Source organism: Mus musculus, chromosome 13, assembly GCF_000001635.26.
Source record: "Mus musculus strain C57BL/6J chromosome 13, GRCm38.p6 C57BL/6J".
Classification (NCBI taxonomy): Eukaryota; Metazoa; Chordata; class Mammalia; order Rodentia; family Muridae; genus Mus; species Mus musculus.
Window position 1 is genome coordinate 28,748,706 of NC_000079.6, and position 26,483 is coordinate 28,775,188.

General features: G+C 43.9%; 1 long non-coding RNA gene across 2 annotated transcripts in view; it reads right to left on the reverse strand.

Annotated features, from left to right (window-relative positions):
* The window catches only part of 2610307P16Rik (RIKEN cDNA 2610307P16 gene), a 425,389-nt gene that overhangs the window by 288,672 nt on the left and 110,234 nt on the right, over positions 1-26,483 (reverse strand). For both annotated transcript variants that reach the window (NR_045054.1, NR_045053.1), the window contains exon 3: positions 23,914-23,961. This is a non-coding gene — a long non-coding RNA (RIKEN cDNA 2610307P16 gene). The remainder of the gene's footprint in view (positions 1-23,913; positions 23,962-26,483) is intronic.

The window sequence follows — 26,483 nt, forward strand, 5'->3', positions numbered from 1 at the left end:
GTTTGGATAAGGTAACAAACCACGACAGCCAGATTACACCCTGTAAAGGCTACCAACCAGGATAGAAACAAAGAGTCCTCTGGCCCTTTAACAAACAGCTAAAGATGTTCTTATCTGTAGCTATGTTTTTTAATCGTACCTGTACCTCCCCAGTGGATAGAAGAACACACTGTACCATGAATTATTATTTTTATACTCAGCACTTCTTCAGAACTGAAAAAGATCCATTAGGGAATCTTTTGCTCCTTAGACTGCCGAACTTGATATGACCAGGAGGCCAATGAATGCTGGTATTTCAACAAACTCAATCTTTTAATGACAGGTGTCAGGGAGAACAGACAGATACATAGATACATGGGAGTCACAACTATCAAGCTGTCCAGGATCTGTCTCCATGTCTTCAGTTCCTCCTCCTCCTCCTCCTCTTCCTCCTCCTCCTCCTCCTCTTCCTCCTGCTGCTGCTGCTCCTTCTTTTGCTGAATTTACAAGACAGCATGTCTGAAGTCTCAATCCACAGTTAAGATATTAAGTGAACCTAACACAGCACAGCACACACAGAGGCACAGGAGATCTGGCGCTGCAATCCATCTAGGCCTTTGACAGCCAATGTTTTGTAACCTAGATAGAGTATGGGGTAGAGTTGGGTTCTCTCATCTCTCTTTTCGAGAGAGCATGAAACATTGGCTGATTAATGAATTTATATTAAAGCAAAAATGTTGCAGAGATGAGAAGCCCAAAATTCTTCACTGGAGCACCCTATTGATGTGGAGAAAGTTCACAAAAAACCAAAACCAAACAAACAAACAAAACCCTCTGATTTTGGACAAGAACCCCAAAGTATACCATCTTGTTGTAAAAAAGAAGGTCCCCACAGTTGAGCTCAGAGCCTGTATTCCTCAGTAGTTATCTAATCCAAGTCCAGCTGTCTCCTCTTCACCTCCATTGCCACCAAAAGGACATCAAGATGCTCTAATCTGTTTGGTCCAAATGGGTAAAGTATCCTCTATGATTATGCATGCAACGTCCACACCCACCACTTTGTCATAAATAGTACATGGGGCATGCAAAGACACCAAGCCTCTGGGCACACCAAGCACAAATAAGGGACCTGGCTGCAAGCTGATGATTACCAGTGGCTAGAAGACATACCTTAAGAGTTCTGTGTGATGGCTCAGACAGTAAAGTCCTTGCCATGCAAGCTTGAAGTGAGTAAGCCAAGAAAGCCCAGACTGAGTGTTCATTCTTGACATGGGAAAGTCATCAATGCATCAGACCCACAAGAGGCAAAGCCTTCCCCATGTGAGGCTCAGAGATCAAGAAAAGACTTCCTCTGGTTCAAGTATTGATGCTGACATCGTGTGCAGAGATTATCAACCACAGCTTCTTCCTCCCAGGATGACTGTGGCCTGAGACTGTTCACCTACAGGATCTCCTACAGAGATTAGCAAAACCTGCCTCCTTGTTCAGCCATTAACCATAAAGCCACCTCCTCAATTCAGATCTAAAAAAAAAAAAAAAACACACACACACACACACTGAGTTTCATGATTGTTTCATGATGGTATGTCTCCATTATGACATGCATGGCCTAACAGAGCCCAACTTTTCTGTCCATGAGCCTGTGTGCCTCCTCTCTCTTCAGTCCCTCATCAATCCAGCCAGGGTTTGGGGACAGGAAAAAAAAATAAAACACACAGATGAAGCAGACAAAGCCTATAATCCTTTGGGGGTTGGGGGTGGGAGTGGGGAACAGGAGGATCTCTAGGGCTCACCAGCCAGCCAGTCTTGCTCTATCATTAAGCTCCGGGTTCAATGAGAAACCTCACCTGAAAAAGTATGGTAGAAGGAAATTGATAGAAGACATCCCAGGCCACTCATGCACATAGTGCACTAATTCTTACACATATACACACAAAGAAGCACGAATATATGGATGGGTCAGCCACTGAACGCACATCCTTGAAGGCTTGGGGTTTTGAGCTAGTCTTTGCTAAATAAGAGCTGATGTACCTTATCTGATGGGAAAGGCAGACTCTTGGCAAAATTTTGTCCAACTAGGACAAAATAAACACAAACAGATTATGTACAAGATTAACCAAGTGGACCGATATGGCTTTAGCAGAAGCTTTCAATAACTAAGGTGAGAACAATGGCTGCCATTAAATAAAAAGGGAAAATTGAGAAAATTATTCCTTTACTCATTGAGTAATGATTTTGTTTCTCATATAATGAAATGGAGGGACATATTGCTTTATGCATGAATTCATCAGCCCTTACTCACCGACCACTGACTCTGCATAAGCCACTGTTCTAAGTTCCTGGAGAACAGAATCAGGGCAAGCATACAGGACTCCCCCCCCCCCCCCCGCCCCAACCGCCCCCAGAGAAAACAGCCTTCAGATAAAGAGTTTGATTCATACACATTCTAAACATAAACCGTGACGTCATTTCAATTCCTTTCCTCAAACCACAAAAGACATTTTCAGTTCTGTAAGTTAGAAAACTTGATCTGCCAGAGGAGGCAGGAATTCGGGCAGATGAAGGATGTCTTCCCACACTTGAGTCCTTCTACTGTCTTGTGGATGCCAAGTTAAGAAACTGACTGAATGTGCATGTCGAGACTGTGAAGGCCAAAGCCCACTTGGTAGGAAACAAAATAAATCTCTTTTCTGTGTATTTGTGAGCTATGGATTTTGTTAAAGAATAGAGATTATATGGACAACAGGCCAGCACTGCCTGAGCTTCAGGAAGCTTACTTTTAAGATGTATATGTATGTGCACATAAGTTAATCATGTGTGTGTGTGTGTGTGAATGCTTGTGGAGGCCAGAGGACAGCCGCTAATGTCATCTTTAGGAACACCATCCACCTCTTCTGATACAGGGCTAATGGACACAAAATGGTTGCACAGAGAGTTCCCATGGATCCTCGTGATTCTGACTCCCTGGCGCAAGACTTCCAAGCATGCTTAGGTCCTCAGACGCCTAAGTTATCTCTGCAGACCAACTCATCCCCTTTTTAAGACAGGGTAGTCTCATGTATCCCAGGCTATCATAGAACTCATGGTCTAACACAGGATGTACAGGTGTGCTAATAAACACCTTAGTCCTAGAACTCAGGAAGTCCAGGTGGGAAGATCAAAAGTTCAAGGTCATCTCCAGCTGTATCCTGCACTAAAGGCCAACCTGAGCTACATGAAACTCTGTTGTCATCGTCATCATTGTCGTCGTCATCATCATCATCCCAGAAAAGAGGGCTCGACAGACAGATAACTCAGCAGTTAAGAGCACTCGCTATACTTCCAGAGGACCCAAGTTTGAGTTCCAGCACCCATATGGTTGTTCACAGTTTGTCTATGATGCCAGTTTCAGGGCACCTGACCCCCTCCTCTGCCCTACCAGGCATGCGTGTGGAGCACACACATACATGCAGGCAAAGCACCCCACATAGCAAATAAAATAAATTTAATTTTTAAAAGATAATAAAAACAACAAATAAAGTGCAAAAACAGGGAGAGTGGGATGGAGGGAGGGATGGAGGGAGGGAGGGAGGGAGGGAGGGAGGGAGGGAGGGAGGGAGGGAGGGAGGGATGGAGGGAGGGAGAGAGGAGGACGGAAATGAAGGCTGGTTGGTTTGAGCCTGAGCAGTCTCACCTTCTCCACAACACTTTCTCGAGAAACCTCGATTTCAGCTCTTCACAAGAATATCAATGAATAACAGAGGAAAGCTCCCGTGGATCTCAACGCTGCCCCTTGACATTCCATTCCATTTAGAGAATGTTGCAGTCCATACATGCAAAGTACTATAAAACACTGCGTAGTGTTTATACACCACAGCTCACCTACTGGATGAGCCAGAGCCCACTTCCCAAACCAGCCACCACGGGCAAATGGCACCACACAGTCAGCCGTGCAGCTCACTCTGCTAACAACGTGGTAGTTCTTAAACACTCTCATACGCACAATCAATACCTACGGCCCTACACAGAAGGTTCTTATTCAGCCCAGGATAGCACAGATGCTCCACTAGGGAATACTTTGGGTTTAATTGATCCTTAAAAGTTAATTGGTGATGACCTCTGTTACAAAGCTTGAATCTTACAGGCATTGTTCAAAATGAGAGTAGATGATAATCCTACAAACTACCTGACACTGATCCTTGAAAGGACAGAGATATCAACAAAGATGGGAGATAAGGGTAAATACAGACAAGAAATAAAACATGGTATGGCTTCCAAGGGTTCAGCTTCACAGCTTTCAACCAAGGGAAAGGCATTTAGTAGAAGTTACACTCCAAGTTTGGGTCTTTTCTTGGATTTGTGACATGTAGCATGGTCTTCTTCCACAACAGGCACTGACAGTGAAGTTTCCCTCCCGAGGGGTGCTGTTTTCAAGAAAGGGAAGCCCTACGGTGTGCTGTGTGGCTGAACTGGGATGTCTAGTGGGTCACATTTGACTTATAATATTTTCAAATGGCACATTTATTAAGACTAACCCCATCGAAAACAGAGGATCACTCCCCTCACAAACAAACACACTCAAACACTACCTCCCACTAGAATTACTAAATGAAGCATGATGTTCCAGAGACTTCTTTTCCCCGTAATCCTTGGGAATTGGGATAATAGTGGGGAGATAAAAAGAGAGAGGATGGAGGAGGCAGCTCAGTGGGTAAAGTGTTCACAAAGCATGCAAATATGAGGATATGAGTTTGGAACACCGACACCCTAACATTTAAAGAAAAGAAGGGGGAGGGGAGGGGAGGGAAGGGGGGAGGGGAGGGGAGGGGAGGGGAGGGGAGGGGAGGGGAGGGGAGGGGAGGGGAGGGGAGGAGAGGGGAGGAGAGGAGAGGAGAGGAGAGGAGAGGAGAGGAGAGGAGAGGAGAGGAGAGAAACAAGGCCTGGCTTGCCCATGCCTGTGATCTAAGCACTAGGAAAACAAGGGAATCTAGAGAGCTTACTGCCAATCCATCTGGTTAGTAAATGCCAGGTTCAGTCTCAGAAAATGAGGGCAATAGAGTGAGATATAACCTCTGACCTACACACTCACATGCACAGCCACACATGCAGACACTGGATATACACTGGGAGGAGGAGGTGGAGATGGAGCAGAGATTTCCATGCTAAGTCTAAGTCCTACACTAGGTCTGTTTAGAGTTAATGAGAGGAAGAGAAGGAGTATGCACTCACATCCAGCTTGTGCCATTTCCTTCGGTGGAAAACAGAGAGACAGATGTGAAACTTAAGCACACGAATGGCACGGACTTGACACCATCAATCCACCACACGTGTAGTACTACTTCTAGTTCAGATGCTCTTGGAATGAAGATACAAAAGGATACAGAATGGGTACCTCTGCACCATATGTCAAGTACAGCTTGATCATTCCAGACAGTAAAGGCTTGAGCCAGCCACTGCATGTCGTATTCAAGAGAAAGCTGCTTTCTAGGTAGCACATTTTTGGTTAAAAAAAAACAAAACTAAAAAACAGCGATTTTAATTTGCCATAGTATATTTTATAGACATCTCTGAACAATTAAAAGCATGTATTGAGAACTGAAATTGCTCCTGCCTGGTTGCAATTTTTACTGCCAAATATGGGGTCCACAAGAAGCACTTAACTTTAAAGGTGACCTCTGCTTTCTGGTGATGAGTCATCGTCAAGTAAGCGTCACGGATAGTCTCCTGGGCAGTGAACAGTAGATATTTGGCAGTGGACAACTGAAGGAGATGGAGGAACAAGAAACCAGAAAAAAAGCAGAAGCATAATGGGAGTAGGGAAAAGGGAACTTCCTCTGAATCCAAGAAAAAGAAGAGCTGAGCGCTTCAGCAAAAGACGGAAATAAGTATTTAAAATGAAAGGCAGGGATGAGCTGGAGGCTCAAACCTGTTATCCTTTGTGTGGGAGGCAAAAACACAACTGTCATGAATTCAGGGCCAACCAGGGCTACATAGTAAGTTCCAGGGTAGCCTACATGGCAGAATAAGAACATTACATCATTATGAACAAAACTAACTCTAGTTGCTGGGTATGGTGGTACACACTTGTAATTACATACGAGGTGGATACAGGATAATCAGGAGTTCAAGGTCAGCCTCAGATACATGGTGAGTTCAGGGCCAGTCTGAGCTACCTAAAATCCTGTCTCAAAGAAAACTAAAAACAGGAGTAGGATTCACCACATTAAAGTAGAACTGGGAGAGTTCTCCTAGACTGAAAGTCTTATAGACACGAACAAACATAAAACAGTAATTCTTGAAGATTTAAAAAGTCTTTTAAGATTTGTCATGTGTATGTCTGTCTGTGTCTGTGTGTCTGTAATTGTGCCTATGTGTGCATGCTGTATATGTGTGTCTGTGTATGCGTGTCTGTGTCTATGTATAAATGTTATGTGTGCGTGTATCTACATATCATATGTGTGGGAGGTGACCACAGAGGACAAAAGAGGGTGTTGGGTCCCCTGGAAGAGCCACTTTCCACCCACTAAGGTTGTTGAATTCTCACACTCATTGAACCACGTCAGAAAGTAAAGTAGACAAGAGAGTCATTCCTCACTACCTCATTATATTTTAATAACGGTTACATGTTAGAAAGGGGGGAAAATAGGTGTTTGCTCACTGTGGAAAAGCTAAGGAGAGGGATCATGAAAAGAAAACACTTGTATGTGCCCGTGGCCTGCATTCAGCTACTGATCATATCCAGGTTCACATAAACGTACATGCTTTGCAGAGATAATGTTGCACATGCAGGCTCCCGTTTTCAATTATGCTTTCCAATCTAAATTTACAATGCTGCCTACCAAGGAAAGCAAGATCTCAGTGTTTAACATTTCCTCATAGACTTTCCACTTCCATACCTCTCTCTGTTGATAGAAGATAGAAATGTTGACCTTTTATATTAAACATGCTTTCTACATAGAGATTTCATGTGTGCATCAATAAATTAGAAACAAGTTTGCTCTACCTTGTTTCAATGCCTTTGGGTTGTTTGTTTGTTTGTTTTTTGAGAGTCTTATCTAGCCTGTGCTGTCCTCAAAGTCTGTATAATGTAGCTAAGGCTGCCCTTCGACTTCTGATCTTGGTGCCTCTACTGTGAAAGTGTTGGGATGACAGGAACGTGCCACGATACTGGGCCAAAGTGTATCTTTTAAGGTACCCACAAAATGCAGTGCACACACTGTGAAATTAATCACTGAAGTGACAGCTCTGGTCTGGAGAGAGAGAACTCAGCTGGTTAAGTGCTTTCTATGCAAACATGAAGACCTGAGTTCTATCCCAACTCACAAGAACAAAGCCAGGCATGGTGACAGGCCTCTGGAATTCTAGTGGCCAGGAAAAGGAGACAGGAGGATCCCTAGAGCTGGCTCTCCAGCTAATCTTGCTGAAGCAATGAGCTCCAGTTCACTGTCCCATGTTCAGTGGAACCACTACCTCAAAAATAAAGTGGAGGGGACTGCAGAGTAAAGAGACTGCCCTGGGGCTAAGAGCACGCAATGTGCCTGCAGAGACTGAGTTTTGTTCCCAGCACCTATGTCTGGTAGTTCATAAGTGCCTAACGACCACTCCAGGGAATCTGACATCTCTGGCCTCTGTGAGCACTGCACTTAAGAATACAAACTCATGCTCATGCATACACATCTATACATAATATAAAATAAATAAAAATGAATATTAAATCTAAAAAGTAATAATAATTAAAGAAGACACCAATAATAACCAGTCTCTGGCCTGTATGTACACTCGCATACACATGACCCCATACACATGCATACACACCATATACCACACACACAAAACAATAACAATAATAAGTAACCTCTATTACTAATAAGTAATGTAGACCAGAGTTGGAAGAGCCTGTGTTTAGCATACACAAGGCCCTGGGTTCTCCAAAAACAAAAACAAATAAATGTTATTAATTGGCCTTTTAAGTTCTACCATCCCAGGGCCCCAGACTCTGTGTCATGCTTTCATGCAAGAGCGTGAGAGTTACTTTGCTTCCTACAATACAGCTGAGGATGCTTTCTCGAGTTGTTCAAGCAAATACAAGCCACACATGGGGTATTAACAGAAAGAAAATATTGAAGGGGGATAACAGAACTGGTTAACCATGCCCTAAGGCCTCTACCACTAGTGAATTTTAGAGACATCTTAACTCACTACTCATAAATGTCCCTGAAAAAAAAAATATTCTCTCACGTTAAGTGGAGGAAGAGACACAGGTCAGGTTTAATAGAAGGCCAAGGGAAAGGGTCAACGCAAGAGCAAGAGTTCACAGTAAAGCCAGAGCAGAGGGGGGCCAGGCACAGCCTTTCGGATCTCAGACAAGACAGGGGAAGCCCTTCCCTCTGCAGCCTTCTCCTTTGCATCCGCCCTCACCTTCAGGTCTGAAGTAAACCTGAGCCAGGAGCCTCCTGGTGCAAGCAACCCTCTCAGAACTTAACAGTCTCAGGTTTTAAGCAACTCTTAGAGCCTCAAGGTCAGCTAGGGTACACACACACACACACACACACACACAAAGAGGAAAATAGGTCGGGAAACAAGAAAAAAGGAAACAAGTCACTTGGCAAACCAACCTCCACGGAGAATTAGCTTCTGAAAATCTTCTGAGCAAACAATTCACACCATAAAACAGCTGCTGCTTGCCATCTGCGGGTCCTAATCAACACACGCACATACACACACACACACACACACACACACACACACACACACACACATATATACTTCTGCCCAGTGGTACCCTGGCTCCTAGCTATTTCCTGTCCCCTTCAACCTCCTAAGCAATTCTTGGTCAAAAAAACGAAGTCACAAACTTACAGGCACTGACAGTGTTTTCCTAGGGTAGATTCTGTCCAAGACGTTATGACAGTAACAGAAAAAGAGCAAGCAGGCCTTCAAGTCCTGACGTCTGCTCACCACTTTCAAAAACTGGCTCCTGACCTTATTCTCACTTGGGTCCTTCAGGTCCAGTCGGTGAACTCTGGACCTTTACTGGACCAGATCAAATCATTTCTAGAACCACTGTACCACATTTTATTTAGTCTTTCTGTTCCTCTCCCCCAGCCTCAAACGAATGACTCTGTGCCAAAAAAAAAAAAGCGGGAGGGGGGAGAGAAAGAAAAAGTTGCTGTTTGAGAGAGTATCAGCATGCTTGATTCATGCCAAAGTTTACAGCATAGTTCTATCCTGAGCCACAGCGAGGATGGGCCGTTGTGGGGGAGGGAAATGGAGCCAGGCAGCTGTTTTTTCAATAAACTCTAGCAGAATCCCGCCCACTTCCTGCACTGGCTTCAGGGACCCCAGCAGAGAGGAGGAGGAGGCAGCCAGCGAGATCTTCCTCCTCCAAGACTCAGGCTACTGCCTCCCTGGCTCGGACCCTCCTGATCCACCCCTGAACCTCAGGAGGGCAGCCAGAGGGTTTGTCCCAGCTCCTTTGGATGTTTATTTCTGGTCTCCAACTCCCAGGAGAGTTTCACCTCCTCTCTCCCTAATCTTAGCCCTCCCCACGCTCCACCCTCCCCCGCCCGTGTATCCTAGCTCTGAGGCACACCAGGCATGACTGCAAAAGCAGGGAAGGGAAGGGAGTGCGTTTCTCATCCCACACCTTCCAAGAATATGCTGGCCTTCCCTCTCTGCAGCTGTGGTCATCAGTCCCTCGGCTCCTCAAGCCAGCCTTTCCTCAGGCAAAGCCTCTGAGTTCAGTTTCTTTTCTGGAGTGGGAAGGGAGGGCAGGAACATGAGAAGGCACGGAAAAGCTGCTGCGCCCACCAAGACCAAGCAAGCGGCTCAGTCAGCCCTAAAGCTTTAATTTGTTAACTTAGAAACCCCTGGGGCATTGCAATCAAAGGAGGGCTCCACCCAGCAACACCTCTGATTACTTTTTTCCCTTCTAGTGGGCAAGTAAAGAAGAGGGGAAATTAGGACAACCGTGTGCAAAACAGAACTACTCCATAACACGGACTTGGCTCTCACAAGGTCCAGATTACGGACTCAACACCTCCATGCCTGTCCAAATGGAAAGAGAAAATACTCAGGGTGCAACCTAGATCCAGCTGCCCAGACAGCCTGCCAACCAGAGCATCAGTAAACCCCAAATTGCTGCTCAGGCCCCAGATGGCTTTTTCATTCCTTCTTTCTTTTTAAAGTTCTTTAGGGTTTTCTAGTTCATACTGGTAAACTGACTCTTTCATATCCTGGTTTTAATATGCGCGAATCAATAAGCAACAAACCCTTGGTGTGAAAGGGTCTGGTATAAGCATAGAAGTTTATACACAGTGACTGTGCAAGAAAATCAATCTTTCTTTTAAAAAGTCTCAGATCTTTCATAAATGACTCAACAGTAACCAAAGAATGAAAATGATTATGTCATAGTTCTGTTAATGATTGAAATATAAATTAAAAAAAAAAATCAGGCTCGAGGAGATGGCTCCGTCCATAAAGTCCTTACTGAGCAAGGGCAAATATGATGTCCTCAGTCTGATCTCCAACACCCACATGAAAGACAGGCACAGCTGTGTGCTCCAGAAATCCAAGAGCTGGGGAAAGGAAGGTGGGAGGGCCCCAGGGCTCCCTAGCCAGCTAGCCTGGCTCAACTGGTGAGTTTGGGCTCCCAAGAAAAATCCTGTCTCAAAAAAGAAAAGGTGGGAAGCAACTAACAAAAACATTACTTTGACCTTTGACCCCAGGCACATGAATATAATCACCTACTCCCCGCCTCTCCCTCCCCCTCCCCTCTCTTCCCCCCCTCACCACACACACACACACACACTACATGAGTTGGCACATAACCAACCCTAGGTCACCCTGTATTTCCAAATAGAGAAATAGAGATCTCATATAGCCTAACTCACTGACTTCCATTTAAGTCAAACAAAAAAGGCTGAACTGTTTCAAAAGGCATGAAACACCAAAAGATAGGCAGTCTTTTATGATTTGGCCTAATATATCAATCACAATTGTTGGCATCAAAAATGGTATTTCTCAAAAAATATAGTCTCAAATAGATGATGCATACCCTTGCTACATACAACTCAGGTCCCACTGCACCCCCACCCCCACCGTGTATAACACTCAGAAACACTGTCTTTTCTCAAGCTAAAAGAAGTTAAGACCCAATAATGACAACTCAGAATTCCAAAGTACTGCTGCGCTCTAAATGAAGAATCTGATTTTCAACCTCTTATCTCCCTTCTTCATTCCTAGGACCAATGAAGCACAAAAGGAGGGTAGGACAAACAAGAATTTAAATAGAAGACCTATTCAGACTCCAGCCTTCTACTCTGAGGTCTAGGCCGAGGCTTCAAGAGCTGAGCCAATGAATCCGTAAAATGGACCATTCCAGTACAGAGGCTAATTAACCTCTACTTTCCTTTTGATGGCAGAAGTTAGTCAAGGTGTGGGAAACAGGAAGTAGATTTACAGTAACAGTCTTGGATGGCCAGCTACCTGAGTTCTTCCCAGTCCCTCCAAGGTCACTATCCTGGACCTGCTTACTGATTCCCATCACTAGTGTATACAGAATTATTTACAGCCAGGAAATCACATTTGTGAACTTAATATGAAGTGTTTGCTCACAAATGAACTAGAATCTAAAGCTGATAGCCAGGCACGGGGGTGCATGCCTGTAATCCCAACACTGGAAAGGAAGAGGCAGGAGGAGTATATCAAGTTCTTGGGATGCACAGTCAGCAAGAGAGAGAGAGAGAGAATAAATAGAAACGGGGAGGAAGCTATGTATCTCAACCCCAAACAAGCAAACAAACAACTCTAACAGTATCTCTGGGTCTTTGGATGGCCTTAGAATTACTTAGCTGCCACACATTTGAATTTTCCAACAATGGTTATTGCTAAGGTTTAGCCCAAGTGTTAGGCACTTACTCTCTAGAATGCCACCACTAGAAGGTTCTCTGGGCCCTTGGGAAAAGGAGCCCTATGAGTTGTCCCATATGTCACTAGCAAACATGCACCCAAAGGGAATTATGGGGTCCCAGCTTCCTCCTCCCCTTTTTCTTTCTAGAGTGTGAGATGAGTAGAGTATTTTGCCAGGCTCTGCCTTCCATGACTGTCCAGTACTTACTGCACAAAAGCAACCTTGTTAAAGCATTTAAAACCTAATAAAGGAAAGCAATCTTACATTCAATAAAAATGTTTACCCTATTTAAAAAAAATTGAGCTGAGAAATGACAAGTTTTAAGTCTGCTGTAATGTGATTATGGCTACTACTAGCAAGACAGGGAGTTACTCATAATTGGAATTGGAAACTAAGGAGCAAAACTCCAGATAAGACAGAATCCCAAGGACCTGGCGGTATCTTCTACCTAAAGAATCTCCATCAGTCATCACTAGTGACAGGTAGAAACATCTCAGCCAGCCTATCAGTGACTAATACTGGTGCCAATTCCTTTGCACTAAAGGGGAAAAGATATGTTTCTGGATGCAAAACACAGTAGTACCATGTGATCAGAAAGACAGTTCATTGGAAGTAGAATAATACCTGTCAGCAAATATTTTAGCGTTTAAGTGCCTCAAATGCAGACTCTTCGGGATGACCCTGAAATGCCTTTCATAGAATCAGTCCGTTCATTTCTCTGTCGCCTGGGAGTTTTCATGGGTCAAAACCCAGAGAAAGAGGAGGAGGAGGAGGAGGAGGAGGAGGAGGAGGACGACGACGACGACGACGACACAATTGAGGGGCTCAGGGTGCAGTGATGCCCTTTCTAGGACCTTCTTAGAAAAGATGGTTCCTGCATAACATCAGAATGAAAGCTTCCATCTTGGGACCTCAATGACAGCTCCACTCCTAAGAGCAAGGGGTTAGAAATGCTTTCTGCATTAACAAGGCAAGCATTTCCAAGTCATGATTTTCCAAAAGAAAACAGAGAGGCCAGGCGTGGTGGCACACACCTTTAATCCCAGCACTTCAGGAGGCAGAGGCAGGCGGATTTCCGAGTTCGAGACCAGCCTGGTCTACAAAGTGAGTTCCAGAACAGCCAGGGCTATACAGAGAAACCCTGTCTCGAAAAAACCAAACAAAAAACAAAAAAACAAAACAAACAAACAAAAAAAACAAAAACAAACAAACAAACAAAAAACAGAGAGAAGGACATATGTGAATGATACACAAGGTCTCCTCAGAGGTTTCTGTCTACCCAACAGTCACACTGCTTATGTGAACCAGCTTGCTAAGATATAAACGTGATGCCCTTTACAACATGGCATACACTTCTGTATGGAGCCTGGCACCTGAGGCTTTCATGTTCCTGAGGGAACATGATCTGCCCCACCCTAGAGTCAGGTGAGGGATGGCCCAGAACACCACATACAAGGCAAGGCAGCTGAGCTTACCTTGAAGTCTGAATACCTGTTCAGAACATGAAGAATAAAAAATGGCCAATTCACAGTTCCCGGTTGCAAATTATCTTACAAAATGATCATTTACTTAATAATTTCATGTTGGAAAAGGAAGTGCATGAAAGACCCCAGTTTAAGTAAAACAACAACTGCTGATTAATCATCTGCATGGACCAGACACCACAGCACTGCATTTACACGTTTCTTCATTTGATTCCTACAGCAGATCAGGGGATCGTTATGACCATGATTGTCACCTGCTAGAATCCTGCTTGAAGCTTCTATAAACAAAACAGCCAAGAGCAGCCAGGCTAAGGTGCACATAGCAGTCAACATGTTTTCTGTAAGTCACTGTGGTATGAGTCTTTCAAAACCGGGCAGTGTACCAAAACACCAATCCCACTACCAGGTTAAGAAAAGGGGGGGTGGGCTAGGTTCCCAGGTGACAGAAGGAAAGCTTTAGCTGTGGAGTCGCAGGGAAGAAAGCTACTTTCTCCAGTCAGGGTTTCTATTGCTATAAAGTGGCACCATGACGACAACTCATTCAATGGTGGCTGGCTTACAGTTCAGAGATTTAGAACATTGTCATCATGGTGGGAAGCATGACTACATGCAGGCAGACTTGACTATGGAGAAGTAGCTGAGCCTTCTACATCCAGATCTACAGACAGCAGGAAGAGAGACAGTGGGCGTGGTTTAAGCATCTGAAACCTCAAAGCCTACCCCCAGTGACACTCTTCCTCCCACAAAGATACACCTCCAACACTGTTACACACTTCCCATGAGTCTTTGGGGGCCATTTTTATTCAAGCCACCACTGGGGTGAAATCTTCATTGGAAACTGAACCCCAAATTTCTCATTATTATGTACCATTCTGCCTGAGGCTAGGAAGCCAAAATGAAATGGTATACTAGATGCTCTGTAAATATTACATTTCTTCCCCCTAGTGCCCCAGACTCCCACTACATCTCCTAGGAACCAGAAACTTTATCAAACCAAACCAAACCAAACTCTATGTTTTGGAGAAGTTACATTTATGGTCATAAGTACTTCTAAATATGCTGAGTCTCTGAAGGGAAATAATAATTATCATTTATTCACAGTGAAGAGCTCATGTTTGGAAAACTCTTTTTGGCTCTGTTTGATTGGATTTTGTGCTTTGTTGTTTTGTTTTGAGACACAGTCTCTGTGTGTGGCCCAGGCTGGCCTCTAACTCACCGTTACCCTTTTGCTTCAGCCTCCCCAGTGTTTGGATTACACACCCTAACAATCCACTTTGTTGTGTAATCTTGTGTTTCAAAAAGCCATTCTTAAGAAGCTAGAGAAGGCTAGGGAGATGGTTCAGTGGTTAAGAACATTCCTTTCTTTTTTTTTTTTTAATAGAAATAGCTAACTCTGACAGTGGAGGCCTATAACCCCAGCACTTCTAAAGCAAAACCGGGTGGTTTCAGAATACTATACCCCTGCCTCACCTACCAGGTTTTCTGCAAACATCATTTTTAAACAAAGTTACCATTGGTAACTTTTTATCTACACTTGGCTGTGCATATTCTTTGGTACCATGGTGTCCCATCTTTACATCCCAGCACCTAGAGCTGGAGAAATGGCACACATGTTAAGAGCGGGGCAGTGGTGGCACACGCCTTTAATCCTAGCACTTGGGAGGCAGAGGCAGGTGGATTTCTGAGTTCGAGGCCAGCCTGGTCTACAAAGTGAGTTCCAGGACAGCCAAAGCTATACAGAGAAACCCTGTCTCGAAAAACAAAAAAACAAACAAACAAACAAACAAAAAAGAGCTCTGGCTGCTCTTCCAGAGAACCCAGGTTCAATTCTCAACAACTGTCTGTAACTCTAGTTCCAGAGGACCAATACCCTCATACAGACATACATACAGGCAAAACACCAATGCACATTTGAAAAGGGAAAAAAAAAAAAATCGCGGCAGCTAGCTGCGATTTTTAACTTTATAACTACTATTCAGTGATCAGTTGCAATGAAGTCTTTAAAGTCAACCAAGAGCCAGGCAGTGGTGGCACACGCCTTTAATTTTTGTCTCAAAAAACAAAAAATAAATAAATAAGTAAATAAATAAATAAAAATGAAAATAAAGTCTACCAAGAGCATTCTTGGGAGTTAAAACCTTCTCTTAAAAAGACTAGAGATATTAAAATGGACCTACTATGGTTTTATACAGAAGGGGCTGCAAGTGATTTTCAGTCCCTTAATTACTATTACAAAGTTGAGTACTCAGTACTGGTTCCTGGTAGCACAGAAACAGATACACGGGTCACTGGAACCTTAGCTATTGTAATGTCATCCACACAGCCAGGAAGGGAAAGGAAGCACAAAGGGAAAAGGTCTCCTCCTCAGCAAGGGTACCAGGGAGAACTGGCGAGCCACATGTCAAGGAATGAGACCGGAGGTTTAGCTTGTAGTATATGTAGATTAACTCAAAATAGATTAAAATCGTTAATGTAAGCCCTTGACTTGTAAAATTATCAGAAGGATCAAAGAAAAGTCTCAGCAGAATCAATCTAGGCAGAGGTTTTAGGGATATGACATTAAAAGTGTATAAAACCCAGCCCAAGTAACGGGAGCTATATCAGGCTAAAGGGCATCCGCTAGACAAACAAAATAGTGAAAATGAAGAGGCAGCCTAGGACAGGAGAGAAAACGTCTGTTAATCACATATTCAAAAGGTGAAATATACATGAAATATAAAAGGAATTGATACAACTCAATACACTTAAAAAAAAAGCAAAGATATTTTTCTAAAGAAGGTGCTTGAGTGGCCAACAGAAAGATCTAGAACATGCAAATGGAAACCACAATGATGTGGGGTGCACCAGCACAGGGAGGGCAGAGGCATAAGGTCAGGAATTTAAAACCAGCCTCTGCTACAGAGTGAGCCTGAAGACAGCCTAGGCTACATTAGACCCTAGTATTTAGAATATTGTTGTCAAAAGGCTAAGAGGCAGCAAGAAGTGGTGTTTACAAAACACTGGAGCAATGTGAGTTACACACACACACACACATACACACACACACACACACACACACACCTACCTCAAACAATGGAGTAACATTCAGCTACATAAAAGGAAACCTCACTGTCTCATGATACCAGGTAACAGACAAACCCAAGGAAACCCTGCACAGTGTGAGCTCTGGTACATATGTAAGTAGTAAAATGGTGGTGAGAGGAAATGGCAGGTGTCCCTTCAATGACCTAAATGAGCCATCATTGATCATACAAACAGCACCATGACTACAGTTCATTATGCTATCCTGTTTACTTAAAATTTGCCAAGGGTCCCATAAGTGCTCACAACCCGCTTTCCACACTCGGACGAAATGTTAACACATAGCCATGGTAAGTAAGGGTTGGGTTAATTAATTTGATTGTAGTGGCCACTATATAATGTCTGCCAAAACGTCATAAAATATATCTTGAATTATGTAAAATTTTATTTACCAATCCTCTTCAATAAGACTGAAATAAAAGCCAGGCAGTGGTGGTACATGCCTTTAATCCCAGCACTCGGGAGGCAGAGGCAGGCAGATTTCTGAGTTCAAGGCCAGCCTGGTCTACACAGTGAGTTCCAGGACAGCCTCTTCTACACAGAGAAACAAAAACAAAACTGAAATAAAATTAGAAAAATGTTTTAAAATTTTTAAAAGAATATTCCTCAACGAGAAGTGGGCATTAGTGATATGCCTGATAAATTTTTGCTACAAAAATTTGTAAGTGTAGCTTACTTCTAGTAAATTCTTTTGTATTCATAAAATAAAAACTTGTAAAGAAGTTGCAAAAACAAACACACAAACACTCACCATGGTTTTGTAAATTCCCTTCTCTGTGAACTGTGTTTACCTTTAAAGGTGAAATGAAGGGTGTTGTGTTCATAAGAAACTGTCATCCTAGGTGGCAAACTGCTAAGCCACTTTGTGACCACCAGGAATAGCACAGCTTCTTGGATGCCAAGAAGTGACCTTAAAAGCTCTTCTTTCCATCACAGATAATTTGTCTTCTAGAGAATGCTGTCCACACTGTTTATCCATGAGATCAACAGTAAAGAACCAGGTCACAATGGCACGGCAGTCAAAGCCACATGGTCTGAACTCAGAGACTTGGGGTCAAGTGCCTGCCTGGCCAATTCCACTGTCCTGAGACAAGTTAACCTCTCTCTGTCTCATTCTTATCATTTGTAAAAAGAAGTCAGAGTGCCATCAAATACATGGAGAGGTCAGAAGGATTCCCTGAGTTATTGCACTTGCTAAGGCCTGCATAGTACCCAATGTCTCCCCCACACTGCTTACAAGGCAGCTGACAGTAACACCCGAGGCTTTAACCCATGGCACACAACATCATCAGCTGGCTACAAGGCAATGCTCTCCAACTCATTATGCCTGAGCGTTCTAAAAAGAATCACACCATCCAGGATATTCTAGAAGATAGATTAAAAACACAAAGAATATGAATCTGGCATGCTTTGGGTGTGCTCCCAGGGTGAATGGTCAACCTGCTTTAGAGACAAGCCTTAGAGGGCACATCGCTCTCAGCACGACTTTTGTCAAGCAGAAAAGGTGATCCTTAGCAGTAGAGGAGGTGGTGAGTGCACCTGCCTTAATGTATGTGGAAGATGGAGGTTCATGCCTGGTGTCCGCTGTTGCTCTAACCTTACTTCTTAAATGACACAGTCTCTCACTGAACCTGGAGGTCACAGTCTCAAACAGGTCGGCTGGCCAGTGAGCTGCCACGGTTCTCCTGTCTCTACCTTCCAGTGGTGGCACTGCAGATACATGCCACCTTCCTGAGGTATTTCCGTGGGTGCCATGGATCTGAGCTCAGGTCCCAAACTTGCACAGTACACACTTTACCCCGTGATTCAGCTCCCCAGCTCCACAATGGATGTAAATCCTGCAAATCAGGTTACAGCTTAATTTACTCTGGGTATCATGCAACAGCATTCCTTCTATGGGAGAATTTTGCACATGGCTTTTCCAGGAGTCTTTTGCAGAGCGAGTGACTTCTCAGAAGCATCTTCATTGCCATGTTTACCTGTCTTCAAAAGCTGGGCAGGCATTCACAATCTATGTTGACCACTATCACTCAAATAAAAACACTTATTATAAAATTAATATTTTTTATCAGTTTTTTCGAGACAGGGATTCTCTGTGTAGCCCTGGCTGTCCTGGAACTCACTCTGTAGACCAGGCTGGCCTCGAACTCAGAAATCCTCCTGCCTCTGCCTCCCAAGTTCTGGGATCAAAGGTGTGCACCACCACTACCCGGCAAAATTAATATGTTTAAGACATTAAACAGGCATCAAAGAGTCTCAGTTACTTTTCTACTATTATGGAAAGACACCATGATCAAGGCAACTTATGGAAGAGTTTATTGAAAGCTCACAGTTTCCAAGGGTTAGTCCATGACTATCATGGAAGGGAGCATGGCAGCAGGCAGGGAGCATGGGGCTAAAGCCACAGCAAGAGCTTACATCCTGATATGAAAGTTGGAGCCAGAGAGAGCAAGACAGGAACTGGCATTGACTTTTGAAACCTCAAAGTCCCCAGTAACTCACTTCTTCCAACAAGGCCACACCTCCTAATCCTTCCCAAACAGTCCTACTAACCAGATATCAAGCATTCAAATATACAAACACATAGGGGCCATTCTCTTTCAAGCAACCACAAAGACTATCAAATACTTGGAAAGTGGCATTTTTATAGATAAGCAGGTCAAAACTAGGGAGGGGCTATGGGCACATGTCTATTAAAGCATTATTCACAAAGCTAAAAGGTGGGAGGAGACAGCGACCATGCAGTAAGACACAATCCACAGCAGGAGGTTTTACGATGGGCTGGTTACAACCTAAATTGTAATACTGAACCTTCCTGACTTAGCACTGTTCACTCAATCTCAGCAGCATTTGGGCGGTGGAGGCAGGAGGATCAGGAATTCAAGTCATGGGTACAAAAGACTGTGCCAAACAACAACAACAACAAAATTATTGTCTTGGCCACTGCAAGTTGTAAAAAGAAAAAGAAAGAACAAGTAGTTATCGGTGACCTTGGATTACAGAAACCATTCAGGGGGCCAGAAAGCTAACTCAGCAGGTAAAGGAACCTGCTGCCAACTCTGATGATTGGAGTTCCATCCCAGGAAGCCACATGCTGGAAGGAGAGAACTGGTTCCCAGGAGCTGGCCTGTGCCCTGCACATGGGTACAACTGCACCTCCTCCCTCCTCCATAGAGTGATGAATAGATAACATTTTGTTTTTATAAATCAGCTAGATAATTCTGAGCAAAAAGAAAAATGCTAAGAAATCAGGGACCAATATTACCCCATTCTCATCTTTCAAAGAACGGAAGGAAAAGAGGGAAGGGAGAGGGAAGGGAGGGGTACATGAGAAAGAGGAGAGGGGGAGACAAACGGGAAGTAGGAAGGAGGATGGAAGGAAACAGCTTCCTGTTCCCTCACTTTAGGAGAAAGCACTGCACATGCTAACTACCAATTAATGGGAAAACACTCCAGCTGACTGAGACGCGAGCCAGGCCCCAGTCACAGGGCACCTGTGCCCTATTTGGTAACCTGCGATGCTCAGAAGAAAAGCAATAGGAAAAATCCCAGGGTCCAGCACATGCCACAGTCTCCAAATGGAACCTGAGCCATCCATTATCTTCACTGTCAAGGCAAGGCCTAATAAATTTCAGGAAGATTAATCCCACTTAGACCTAGCATCACTAGCCTCCAGTAAAAACACTCGATTAGATCATAGGGGCCCAGCCGGTCTGGCTCGCCCACTTCAGCGGCCGCTTCTCAAGCTCTACTGACAAGACATGACAGGAATAAGGACAGAACTATTTCTCCTTCTCTTTGTCCTTCCCTGCAGCCACATTTACCGGCATTTTATAGTCTCTTTCCAGCAGCAGGCTCCCAGGAAGCAGAGGTGAGGCGCTCCATCACACTCACACCCCTCACGCCTTCAATCACACACCTCCACAGAGCAGATTCAGAGGACTGGGACTGTTGCCAGAGCTGACCAGTTCTTTCTTTTGAACACTAAATAAAAGCTAACGAGGCAAATTATCTTTGCTTCTCAAAAACCCTAGGACTTGCACACTGGAAATCCCACTGAAGTTCCAATTGCAATGGGAGATGAATGGTTTCATGAAAGACAATCCTCAGGGGACCAGCAACTCCTGGTTTTGATTAAGCTGACGTTTTTTCCTATGACAGGCTATAAATAACCATCTTTTGCTTAAAGTGTGTGTGTGTGTGTGTGTGTGTGTGTGTGTGTGTGTGTATGCGTGCGTGCGTGAGTGTGTATAGTAACTCAAATTTGGACGTTCTAGGAGCCAACATGACCCCAAGCTTCGGCATCACCTTTAACATCATCTCTATCTGCTATCAAGTCAGCCCTTGATATTTGCATCCAGACCTGATTACAATGACCCACACGAAAAATAAAAAGGTTTTAGAAATGTAGATTATTTTCCAGACTCCTAACCAATACGGCCATTACAGATTTTTTTTTTTTTTTTTGCATTCTTTCTGATTGCAGGTTTTGTGGAATTAGAAACAGGTGGCATGTGATATTCAGGACTGCTGGCAGGAAATTTGCATATCAACAGAAAACAGAAATTTTCTAATCACATAAATCATATGTTGTAATCACGTGGAAATAAAAACTCCATCCTTCCAGTTTCTCTTTGTGAGAAATGTGTTGTTTCAAAGGGCAAGAAAAATCAAACACGGTCAAGGTCAATACAACCTAAATAACCTCTTGTATGGTAAGGATTTTCCACCAAGTGGTATGGGAAACACAAAAATGTGTGTTTATTTCCCCAGAAGGAAACAGTTGCTGGAGACCACACAGGTAGATTTTGTTTTGTTTGGTTTGTTTGAAAAGCTGGGGCTAGAACCCAGGCCCTGGCCCAGGCAAGGCGAGCATGGACCATGGAGCTACATCCCCAGCCCTCTTTTAACTTTATATTTGAGACAGGGTTTTGCTAAGTTACCCGGGCTGGTGTTGAACTAATTCACTCTAACGCCTGCTTAGACCTTGAACTTGAGACCCTCCTGTCTCAACCTACTGAGCAGCTGAGGTGAGGGCCTGTCTCACCAGGCAGACTCCAGTCAGGCTTCAGGCCTCTGCTATCAGTTACAAATCATTTCCTGAACCAACGGTTAAACTTCCTCATCTTGGGAGGTGAAACTGAGACTTTATTTCTACCCCAAATGCAAGCAGCAGGGAGATGAAAAGAACATGACTTAAACCAAGCAGTGATGTCAAAGAAAAGAAAAAAACCTTCCCTCCGACCCATTTCTTTTTAAACTGGAAAAATAAAATGTGTTTTCCACAAAGTCAGGTTTTTTTTTTTTCCTTTTTTAATCTGTTTCTACTCAAAGCTAGAGGTCTATTTATTTTTAAATGACACACAGGAAACCTCCCAACTGCAACTCAGATTTACATCTGGCTAATCCTGCAAATGTGACTGACCAAATTCATGCTGTTGATTTCTAATGAGTTCTGTGATTTGGGGATAACACGTGTGAGAGATGGCGAATTAACTACGGAGAGGCAGCGTGCAGCAAGCAAGCTAGCAATCTTGGAGGAGAGGAGTCAATTTCTAATCGTGCTTGCCAGAAGCTGGGGCTGGGAGAGGCAGGTGATAAACCCTGCCAAGAACTTGTCTCCGTTCCCTTTTCCCGTAGACCATTTCAACGCCCCATCAGCAAACAGAGCTCAACTTTTCCTCTCCACAATTTCGGAGATCGCAAGGAAAGCTCTGGCCCCCTTGATAGTCTCAGAAAAATGAAAACACTTCGCGCTGCAAAACGCAGTGTCAGTCTCTGAGAGGCCCTTTCCTGGAGCTGAGTCCACTTATAATCAGAAAAGGACAGAGGTGACATTAAAGGACAGAGGCGAAAGGGATTGTCACGAGCATGCTACAGAAATGCACAGCCTAGCGATGTCACCTACAGACAACCAGGAAACCGTAATCAAAATTTCACATACCTAGACACCCCATACCTAGAGATCCCAGAACAGTGGACACCAGCTAGATCACAACAACCACACACAGAGATAGCACGAGAATGGACCTTAGATCAGGCCTCTCGGGGCTGAAGAACTGAAATTCTCAGCGCATTTGCTCATATGACAGGTAAGGGCCTGCAACCATGACTGCACTCGGAGGGCCGTTAAACCCTGCCCCACCACCCCAATAAAATCACAAATCTCCTCTAGTCAAACAAGTGATTCAGATGTCAGTCAGCAGCTGAGAAACCCGGTTCTGAAAATACACCCTCAAAGAAGCATGTCTCTTTATTGAATCCTCACAGATATTTAACTTCATTGTCTTGGGCTGGAGAGAAATCTCAGCCATTAAGAGCACTAGCACTTCCAGAGGACCTGAGGTTCAAGTCCAAACACCACATGACGCTCACAACTGTCTCTAAAGCCTGTTCCAGGAGATCTGGCACCCTCACACAAATATGCATGCAGGCAAATCATCAAGTACATAAAAATAAATACATCTTCTTTAAAAAAATCCATTGTCTTTTCTGTCCCAGAATAATATGGTCACCAGTTCTGTCCCCAGTTCCTAGATACACTTCATAACACAGAAGCAGGCTAAGTTTACACTTCTGCACCAGGAGACTGAAGCTGGCTTAGTATGGATGAAAGACGCCAATGGAAGACTGGAGCAATCCAGGTGATACACAACACACTCTCTTACCAATGTGAAGTGCTTCACAATGTGTTGTCATGTTAAAGACAATGACAAAAGCAAAACAGGGTGAGCAGAGACTCAATAGTTAGCATCTGTACGCCAGTGGTTTGCTTGATTCCACTAGCTTGGAAATCATCTGGAAGGCATGAATCCCTGAGAGCCTAGGCAGGGGATGGGTCTATTTATCTTCATTTTTTTCATTACCATTTGCATCTCTAGCTGCTCACCTGTGCTGTGCCTGCTGCTGACCTTCTGTGCTTTGGATTTAACTCCCTGGCTGCGTTTGGACAACTGAACATTGGCTGCTTCCTACATACGAAGGGCTTAACTATGACTGCGGGCTACTACACTGGGCAGAAGAAATGGTACTTACATTTACAAAAAAAAAAAAAAAAAAAGTTCTCTTCTTTAAGGGACTCATATGGGGAAAAAAACCTCAAAGCACTGTGGTTAGGATTAGCAATGGAAAAGCAGAGTGACCTGCCTCCTCAGAGTAACCTTTAGCTTAAAATTAGGGTTTAATGAATGCTAATTTAAATGATGCATGTTTTAAATTACCAAAAGGTACATACACGACGAATACATAAAAGTAAAGTATTATGACAGAAAAAAATACACATATAAATACATAAAAGTAAGCTACTTTGAGAGAAAAATAATTTTTAAAGACACCCAAAATAAATAGCAGTGAAAAGAAGAGGAAGATATAGAAGACTGGGACTTTAGGATGGACTAAGCAAGGCACAACCTGGAGTAACACACACAATCATGAAGATCTGTCATCTAGAAACCCTCCCATCCAGGAAAAATCTCTTACCTGAGCGTGCTGGGTGGGTGTGAAGGCTTCTGCAGTCCCGTGGGCGTGCTATGAGAGAAAGGGAAACTGAGTTACACAGTGTAAGAGGAACCACGGTCCTTACAGGGCCTAACACTTCCTGGCACTTGACTGTTGTAGGGCCACATCAGAGACTCGCTGCAGAGTACTAACTCTCCAGACCCTTCAGCAAAGCTAGGAACCTTCAGCAAGGATGGGCACAGCTCCCGTCTGGCTGCTCTGCGCTAAGGCATGGCTTGTAGGCTATGTAGCCACTCCAAGCCTAGACTTTCATGATCTGGTGATAAATTCCTCCAGAGTGACTCTCAAAGCTAAGAGGACTCCACTTTACCCCTGAGATGCCATGGGTATGTGTTTCGGGGGATTGGGGGGGGTGGGTGGTGTGACACAGCAGTGGTGTGATGTGTCCTAGTGCATTTTTTAATGTGTGTGAGTGTTTTGCCTACATTATGTATGTGTACCATTTACATCCCTGATAGCCATGGAGACCAGAATAGAAGGAGGAGTTGGAATTGACGTTACAGATAAGTTATGAGCTGCCACACAAGATGCTGAAAATTTACCCAGGATCCTCTGAAAGAGCAGCCAGTGTTCTTTGTCATCCAGTTGACATCTGTCCAACCCTTACCTTAGCGATTTATGTAGCTGACTTCATTTAGCCTTTAAAACAATTATGTAAACCTAATGTCAGTAGGGCTGGGGAGATGGGTCAGCTGGTGGTACTTGCCATCCAAGCATAAGAACCTGCACTCTACTCCTAACACCTAGTTGGAAGGTGGGCACAGTAGCATGCTCTTGTAAAAGGTGCTGGGGAGAGGACATAGGCAGACCCCTAGACTTACTGGCCTGCTAGCTTAGACTACTTGGTGGAGTTCCAGGAGAATCAGAGACCTTGCCTGCAAATCCAAGGTAGAGAGTGCTGAAGAAAGACATCCGATGTTAACCTCTGGCCTACCCAACTTAGCACTGCCAGCAACAGAGGGCTCCAGAGCTACATCGGAGGATGTACAAGAAACTGTTCCTGTCACAGAAGTAGCAATGGCAGTCACAGCTGGTGACCTCAGAGAAGAACTTCCTAACAGCACTTTGGGTACCAGGCCACCACTGTTATCACATCAAAACCTTAGTGAACATTGACTCTAGGACTTAAAGAGAAATGCAAGATTCTATCAAAGGTCAACTTTGTTTTCTGTGCCCAGGCTTATCTTTCTAAAACTCTGGTATTTTATGAGCACATGTTTGATTACAAAATAATTACTCAATAGAGTAGAGAACAAAATTAGCTAATGACACTTTTACCCAGGCTTGCATATACACACTTAGAATCCCAGCGTGGAGAGGAATTAGCAGGGGGATCTAGAGTTGCAAGGTCATCCTTGGGTACTTGAAGAGTTTGAGGATAGCCTGGGCTACATGGGACCCTGTCTCCAAAAAGCAAACAAAAAATTTACATTTTACTTAAAATCTGTATTTGTCTTTCCCTGATATCCCCCCTTTAAACACATGTGGAGTTCATAACAGCAAGTTGTTCTTGACATAGAAGGAAACTTAGAAGTTCTGTTACCCTTCACATTTTTTGGTAGCTATACCACAAAGTCTTTATTTTCTGAAAATCTAATTCCAAGAAAAAAAAGTTCTTGGCAAGTCAGGGCAGATTCAGTTATTTCAGGGTGACTTCTTTTTTGTTTTTCAGGGGAAATAATTGTCTAGGGATTAAAAATGGACAGTATTCCTCCTGGGCCTGGGCGGTGGTGCATCTTCAATAGGTGAATACACTTCAGAAAGCAACCATCAAGATCTTGGGGGCTCAAGGTCATTTTTCTCCCCTTACTGGGCTATATATACGTAATTGGCAAAGCACATTTGTCCTGTGACTCGGGTAGCAAGAAAACTACTTGGTAGATCAGCAGTCATAACCAGGACACACCTGCTCTGGCTCCCTGCAGAGTTAAAATAATTCAGCATTAGCAGCCTCCCCGATTAAGTACAATTAATATCCTGAGATGCAAAAAAAAAAAAAAAAAAAAAAAGCTTGGGTAAATAAAATGGTTGCTACCGCTACACACAGCAGAAAATACCAACTGTGCACATGGTAGCAGCTTTCCAACTTCCCATTGCCCTTAGGGTGCTAATGAGACAGATCTGCAGAGACCGCATGAAAAAGCAGCCTGCACTTAGCTAGCCCTAACTCAAATCCAGACTCTTCTCCCTGACCACAGCAGGAGGGCTTCGCTAATTGGGATGTGCAGGAGCCTTGGCCTCACGTGTGCTGCCTTGAGCACACCTCAGGAGAGTGCTGGGCTCTACACATATACATGCACTTAACTGAAGGGTCACACATGTACGCATGCACACACGCAGCCACACACGCAAACATCTAAACATATATGCAAATACACATGCACACAAACACAAGTGCGCACTCAGACACATTCTCCACACCCACTGTTCTTTCTGTTTTCTCCCCCAGAGTCCAGGTGGACATAGTAAATGTAGCTTTTTATATTAAAATATGTGATTAATTGGGGGGGAAGCAGGTGGAGATGGGTTTT